The sequence below is a fragment of the Opisthorchis viverrini genome (genome assembly GCF_000715545.1).
Source record: "Opisthorchis viverrini unplaced genomic scaffold opera_v5_55, whole genome shotgun sequence".
NCBI classification, from domain to species: Eukaryota; Metazoa; Platyhelminthes; class Trematoda; order Opisthorchiida; family Opisthorchiidae; genus Opisthorchis; species Opisthorchis viverrini.
This window is the reverse complement of record NW_008751709.1, coordinates 1,740,087-1,748,212: the sequence shown is the minus strand read 5'-3', so window position 1 is coordinate 1,748,212 and position 8,126 is coordinate 1,740,087.

The following is an 8,126-nucleotide window of genomic DNA, read 5'->3' as shown; positions in this document are numbered from 1 at the left end:
CGGTTTGTTTCTGAACTTGTGAGACTGGATGTTTTCAGACACACATGTTACATTCGTCTGTGCAGGATCCCAGCCAGTTAACATAGAAGTTTCGAGTACTGCACTACCACAGTAAGGCCGTGGGACTTTAGATGTATTCTATTAATTAATTTTTGTGATCTGAGTTCGTCCGGAGTTAGCCGACCTGCAAACAGCGTTCAGCAAGCAGAAGAAGTTCGTACATGTCTCCTAAAACCAGTGATGAAAATATGTGCCTCGGTTGACTTTGAACAGATATCCAACATCTGATATTGAAGGCTATTTAGAGATGCATACGAACATCTGTTGGCAGTTCTTATAAAACCATTGTATTTTCGTGGAAATGAGAGCAGCAAGACTGTTTTCAATCAGTTTAGATCAGACAGCCTCACTGATCATGACACACAACAGGATAATGGTTCCAGTTCCCTTTACAATCAATAATGTTCCTCTTGCAGTCGGTTACATAAGAGGACTTCATTCTTAATGCACTACTCATAGGGTTGCTGAAAATTCTTCGACAGTCCACGACTGGTTTCCCCCTTCTTGGGGCTCACCAGTTAGACACAGTCCCCGAGTTTCCGTCAACCTTATGTTCTACTTAAAACAAATTGCACGAAGTTAGCGAAATACACTCATTTGCAAGCAAATTTGGTTTTGCGAGAGACTCACCTGGAACCCAGCCGAATGAGTAGTGTGTTACGATATCTCAAATATCGTAACAGAGGCATGATGTGGCCTGGTGTAGAACAATCAGTTTCCCGGGAACATCACAAACGAGAGAGAGAGTTAGATGGTAAAGGCAACCGGACTACTGCTAATTCTCCTTAGACAGACCATCCTGGTGGCTTCTCTCCCTCGCTCGCTCTCTCACTGATGTATCATCTTTTAGGTTATGGCTGAGGGGATCAGTGTGGCACGCCCTACAGTAATTAACCTCTATTCAACGGCTCAAATCTTCTAATGATTGCTGTTTAATTAGTTTTTTATCCTAGGACAATATAAGCGAAGAATAATGAGTCGCTTACCGAACTGAGCGGCTGATCCAAACGGGTAAGCAATTTCTACTTGAAACTGCCTGAACTCGTATACAAATTGAACACCCGTAGGCTAAAGTGCACCCTTCTGGGTGAACAGACACGTAGGTTTAGATAGATGCTAACATGGGGCAAGGATTCCTATAATTTTTTAGCACCACAGATATTGCCTAGAAAGACAACTCACTGTGTCAATTTTTCAAATCCTTCGTCAATAGTAGCTCGATTCTGGTTGGGAACGAACCACTCGAACAGGACATTTTGTACAAACTCCAACTTCGTACACCTATCTCCATTGAAGTATGCCCCATGTGACTTGGCAAATTTTTGTGGTTTTTTACTCATTGTTAGAATAAATTGACACCAATGCTTATTAGTCTGCGGTTAACTATTTATGCCACTCCACTACCACAACTAGTGTGTGCACTCTGTTGTCCCACAGGTTTGTCGACACCTCGATCCGGGGAGGGGGAAGCTAGCACGTACTCGCTACATCCGGGTATCATTCCCAATAGAGCTCAAACTTTATGCTAGATGCGCATGTCAGTTAGACCCCACGCTACTGAGCTACTCAGTGCATATCGCGTCCAACTCATACTATGTCCCCATCGTATGAATAGTATTCTATTGTTCTGATAAAAACTATACGTGCGTAGTCACACCACTTCTGTCCTCGCCTATGACCAGTACTAGACCACAATCATCACCAATTCATGATGATGGTGAACGCGAATTAATTAGTACTCGGTTCTTGACGCTGTTTACAAACAGATAAACGTATTGTATGGACAGTCGTGGCCCAGTGACCGAAAGGAACCTGATCCAGACATTTTCATACGGGCAGAGTGAGAACAATAGATACGCGCTTTGTGGGTACACGATCTCTTTCCATCTATTGTTCTACATCGCCGATTTACCCTACTTGAATTTCACCTTGGTATGTGTGACACGCGTCGTGTGGTGTGGACCCTCCTGGTTTCGTTTAATCTGTCAGGCAGATCCATTGTGACTCGGATGAGCATAATGGAGTATTCGAACCCGGGTTTTTGTTCGCTTTGTTCAGTAGTGCGACCAGTTCATCCTATTCACGCCACGTGTAGAAGTGCACTAAGAGAGGTTTAACTAACTTCGGCCAAAAAAGGGTTGGCATGCAATCCTTAAGAAGAGCTACCGGTGTATGTCTGGGTGTAAAAATCGAATCCCATAACTCTTATTCAGCACTTAAGGAGAAAGATTATCCTACTGTGTATCTGAAGTAAGCAACACAGATTTCAGGGTTTAGAAATGATTGACATGTGATGTATCTTTTGGCACGAGATCCGTTTTTCGGAGAAATTTATTGACAAGTGTTACTTTAATCCCCTATTAATCGGATAACTGAATCCACAAAAACCAAGATACGCCGGTCAGGTTCACACATCGTATGGTTAAATTTTGGAAAAAGCTTTTGATTGGTTGTACTGACCTCTTGCATATGACGGAACTGAGGTGATCGTACTGGCTATGGGGCCATTACCAAGCCAGATTGAGTGGGTCCTGAATGTAGTTCTTGGACATTCACAACTGTGTCATGGTTTGTCCCCATATCCGGCTCTTACTTGCTTTGACTCTTACGGTATTTCATCACCTCGCGGCTTGTAGCACGATATCCTTACAGATTGTTCAACTGATATCAAAAGTACATTCCATCCAAAGATCACGTGAGTCTTAGCAAAAACTTGAGAATTGGCTTTCTGAACAGTATTCCACAAAGCATATATAACATAATATTGTGTACTGTTCACCAGTGTATGGCTTCGAAAAATCTCTTCGAAATTCTTTGAATACTCTCATTTTTTGAGTACCTTACAACCCGGGAGAAACCACAGTCTGTCATCGGAATACCTAATGATTTTCGCGTTTGAGGACACTTTTTTAAAAGAAACATTTGATGCTTCGAAATTTGTCCACCGTGAGAACCCCTCTTATGACGAATGACTGAACAAGGAACGCTTTCCGGTCCGTCTAAACTCATGATTGATGTAAGTTAGTCATCCAAACCTTACTGATTTCTTGGCAAAAATATAAAAAGATACAAAGATACAAAAAAGATAAACAGGCGTTTGTAAAAAATTTGTCCATCAAGGTTTCGCATCGCGATTATCTTTTTTCCCTTTCACAGTGTACAATGGAATCCACCAAGTAAACACCTAATGAGTTGACCTCAGTGGTAAAGGCGTCAAACTGGCACTTGTACAAAGCGCTACGGCAACTTGGGATGAAAACTTCAACGGATGGTCTGTAAGTCTTGTTGTGAAATGAACTATTTTAACAACAAGGTGTCAAATTGGTTCAGGACTTGGGATGTGTACACAAGGAATTGTCGACAATCGCTAGAACAGCCTTGAAAATTTATATTTCAGCTATCACCTCCAAAGAAATAATCAAACCATAACTACCGAACGGCGTCGCCAGATTGGATTGGTTGCCTTCAGAGACTTTTGACAAACAAATGTTGTGACGTCATATTGCAGCAGTGTTGAAAAAACCACGTCATTTAGCTCCAATGGCAAGACAGTTGGAGGAGGCAAGTACGAGGTCCAAACGGTAGGACACCAGATTTGCTCAAACTGTCACCACTGGATAACAGCGCACATCGTGGTGCGCACATAAAAGATCGGTGTTTACTACTCATAAAGTTGCTGAAAATTCATCAGCAACCTTATGAGTAGTGCATTACGAATGTACATGTATCGCGATATCTCGACTATCGTAGTGAATGAAACGACAAATTCAGCTGGGTCCTAGGTGAGTCTCTCGAAAAACTAGATCAGTTTGCAGATGAGTGTATTTCGCTAAGACCGGTGTTTGTTTAAGTCTAGCTTTGTCGGGACGTAAAGCACTACGCATAGGCTTGCTGAAAACTTCGACAGCACACAACCGGTTTCGTTACCGAGTTCCCGTCAACCTTATGTCCTACTTGAACCCTAATTGTACGAACTTCACCAAATACGCTCACTGGCATACGAATTTGGATCTGGCGGGAGACTCAAGTCAGTCTCTCGTTTATGATGTTCTTCGACTGAATGGGCTGAGTAGTGCATTACGAATGTACATGTATCGCGATATATCGACTATCGTAGTGAATGAAACGACAAATTCAGCTGGGTCCTAGGTGAGTCTCTCGAAAAACTAGATCAGTTTGCAGATGAGTGTATTTCGCTAAGACCGGTGTTTGTTTAAGTCTAGCTTTGTCGGGACGTAAAGCACTACGCATAGGCTTGCTGAAAACTTCGACAGCACACAACCGGTTTCGTCCCCGAGTTCCCGTCAACCTTATGTCCTAATTGAAGCCTTATTGGACAGACTTCTCCAAATACGTTCATTCGCATACGAATTCGGTTTTGGCAGGAGACTCAGCTGAATGTAGCCGAATCCTTCGTTTATAATAAACTTGTTCAACTAGATGTGCTGCGCCAGGTCGCTTCACGTTTCATGTGCTACGATATTTGAGCTGTCTAAACGTAACATGTTACTTGTTCGATAAGTCTAGTCTTATTTTTAGCCACTGTCACCTAAAGAGCCAAACTGAACACCTCCATGAATCACTATGATAAAGTAGCTGAAATCTGACAAAAATATTGTTGCCGAACTTGTTTTCTATTTCATTATGTTTCAATTCCCCATTAAACGTTTAGCCACGATGGTCTGGTATTGAAGACAAGATTTATACACGGTTTCAAGTAATGTAACATCCGATTGCGCCATGATGAAATGAACGCTGGTTTCTCTCGAGCTCACAATGTTTTCTGGAAGAACTACATACATGTGATTTTAAATGAACTTCAAAATTAAGCAATACTTCCATGGAAGGCCCAAGGCGGTGACCCGCCGAGGGAAATGTCATGTGTTTTCTTGATCTTCTGTTGATACCTACTTTGTGGATTTCGAAAGTTGTTCTTCACCCCCTACAAAATCTGTAACCGTAAATGACGGAGAAATACATCAATCAGTTCATCTTTGGGATAGCCACAGCATTAGGCAAGCGCCAGAAGTGCTTCGGGTTAGGTGTGAAACAGTTTGCTCACTATTTCCTCTGTCTTCGTAAAACGATATTTCCCTAATGCTGTCTGTCGTGTGGATATACACGCAATGCCAGTTGATAGGATATTAAGGGTTGATCTGTTCGCCAGGACTGGTAGTTAACTTGCAAACGTTTCGTTAGCTAGTATCAGTACGGTAGGTAGGATATCTGTTCCTCCGTTCCTCTAATGTGAATCTCAGCCCCAATGGACTTCTGTCTTCTGTTTAGATCCGAGATTCCGTTTTTCATTTATTTTTCTGTGGAGACAGCCAATAAGCAACCCCATCTTTTAAGCATACAAAAACCGGTGTTAATGAAGCAGAAAACCTTCACTGATGGATTTGTCTTTCTCAAACACAGTATCCTTTGTCAAACTCGGCTTTTGAAATGCGGAAGCTCTGACCAATTGTACTCGAGTGAAATTGCACAGGTTGTATTAGAACTTTGGAATCAAACATCATCACTCAACCAGTGGATCAGTTAAAAATTATAGCAGCTATGCAGAGAAAAAGCAAAAGAAAGCTAAAACTGCTGCTCGTCCCCACTATATGGACTTTAGTTTTAGCATGGCACGGAGTGCTCTGAGTTCATCAAAATTCACACCACTGGCTTGTAGTGGCCCTCGTATTCCGGGTCTTTTGGTTGATTTGTGAATGTTCACCTTCATTCTCCTAATGGTTTCGTTAGATCTTAGATGTATAGCATACTACTCACGCATTAAGAGTAGTTTCTAAAGGCCACTATGTGGTAACCTGTTAATATTGTCGAACAAATGGAAGCACCATGAGGAACGGGTGAACATCTACACGATGGTAAAATTCATCGGTCGGAGCACGTGCATTTCAGCATGCTGTCGTCAGCAGAAAGGATAAAATAGATGAATTGCTGTTTGTGTGACTAGTCCATTCATTTGTTTGCTTAAGCGCGATTTTTCGGTACTAACTTACAGTATGTGACGATGGCCTATCGTAGTAGCCCGTAGTAACAAATGGCTATTGAGAAAACTTTTGCTTCAAGTTGAACTCCAGAGTAAACATTGGTGAGTGTCGTACTTCTGTCTGTTCCATCGACATAAACGATGTTTGTTCTTTGAAAATCACTTCGGATACCATGAAAACGCCTATGTTGTCTTGCAAGGCTAATTAAGAGCGACCATCGAACTTTCTTTTCCAGTCATTTTTTCTTCTTTGATACTTACGAACTCGATCGATAGTACCGGTTGAAAAGATGGATGTACCTTACTGCTTTGCAATATCACAGAACGAAGGTGTGAACGGCTCGTGGAAAGCAAAGAAATTAGTTCCTAAACTCATTGAAGATCGTTGTAATGTACTACTCATAGGTTGCTGAAAAATCCATCGACAGCCCACGACCGGTTTCGCCCTTCTTGGGGCTCATCAGGTAGGCGCAGTCCCCGGGTTTCCGCCAACCTTATATTCTACTTGAAACCAAATTGCACGAAATTAGCGAATATACACTCATTTGCAAACTAATTTGGTTCTTTCTCAGACAGCCTGGTGCAGCACATTCAATTGCCTGAGAACATCATAAACGAGAGATTCAGCTGGGTTCCAGGTGAGTCTCTCGAAAGAACCAAATTAGTTTGCAAATGAGTGCATATTCATTGAAGATCTCTTTGAGATAACACTCCCCTGCAAACTTGGGCAAATACCGCTGTAGTGGGGACAAAACGGAGAGGGTGAAGTTGTGGCACAATAGCTCTCAAGCTCAAGGGATGCAGTCTGAGAGGAAGGCGACTAATAATTCGAACGCCAGCTTGAGACCCATTTGTTGGTGTGGTGACCTGTCTTCCGTTCCACCCTAAATCACCACAAAGCTCGTCGCCGCAGGCTCACCCGGAATCCTTTTTATTGGTTCAGCTGAGTATGCGTTTTGCTTAGGTGAAGCTGTGAACTCGGTGACGCTAAATACTGTTCTCTCGTGATCTGAAACAATCTGTAAACACACAGCGCTCATGAGCAGTACGCATCTTTCTACGTGGCAAACCTGAGTGTGAAAGCTCTCAAATCGAGGATTTTTTTGTATCTTGGGAAGGCAAAGGGCGCTGGGTGTCGACGCTTTCCTTTTATCTATCCTGCGCAATACCAAAAGCCGCCAAATTTTACCTCATACATGGGAGACTAGGAGTAAAACAGTGGAACGGAGCCAAATACAGGCAGGTTAGGGTTTTATGTGCGCACAAGTTGGGTCGGTATTGACTACTCACCATAGCTTAAATGAGATCTGGCAATTTCTGGCTTACATTGAAGAACGAAATTCTCGACGTTATTTGTTTGCAGTTAGCCGTGTAAACAGCGGTCAGAATGTTTCACGACGTACACGTACGGAACCATAAATTTATGCAATTGCTGCTTAAACAACCTAATAGGCACAAGCAGGCAAATATGCCCTAGTTTAAAACTTCCATCCGCCCCACAAAGCTTCAAACAATATCCTTTATTCACAACACACTTTGTCAGCTCCCAGGGGGCTGGATGGAACCAACCGCCTAAATCTTGCTAGTCGAATAAAGCAATGCAATTTTTGAAACCCTTTTCAGTCTTTATGAACGGTCAACGATCTTTAAACGTTGACATTCTGCTGCCAGCCCATAGCATGTGAATTTCTCACCTACAGGCTCTGTCAAATGTCTGACATCCGGATAACGCGAAATGAAAGGCAAACCATTTGGTGTTGGTAACCCAGGGTGCACGATGTGGTACACTGCCTCACTCCGTAGCTCTCTCTCTCCGTGAGGGGAGATCTACACACCCCTAAATGAAGATGACAAATTACGGTCTGGTCTATTGGTCGCGACGAGCGCTACCTCTATTGGCCATTGAATGGCGAACGTAGCTACTGTAGGCAGTCGGCGTTACTTCAGTTACCCCACCCAGTTTGTCCGAATGGGGTGAGAGTGGTGAATAGGTGGGTTAGTCCTCAGGCTTTCCAACCCCAATATAGCAGCAGCGCCAACACAGTCAGCATACAAACCCACCATCATGTCA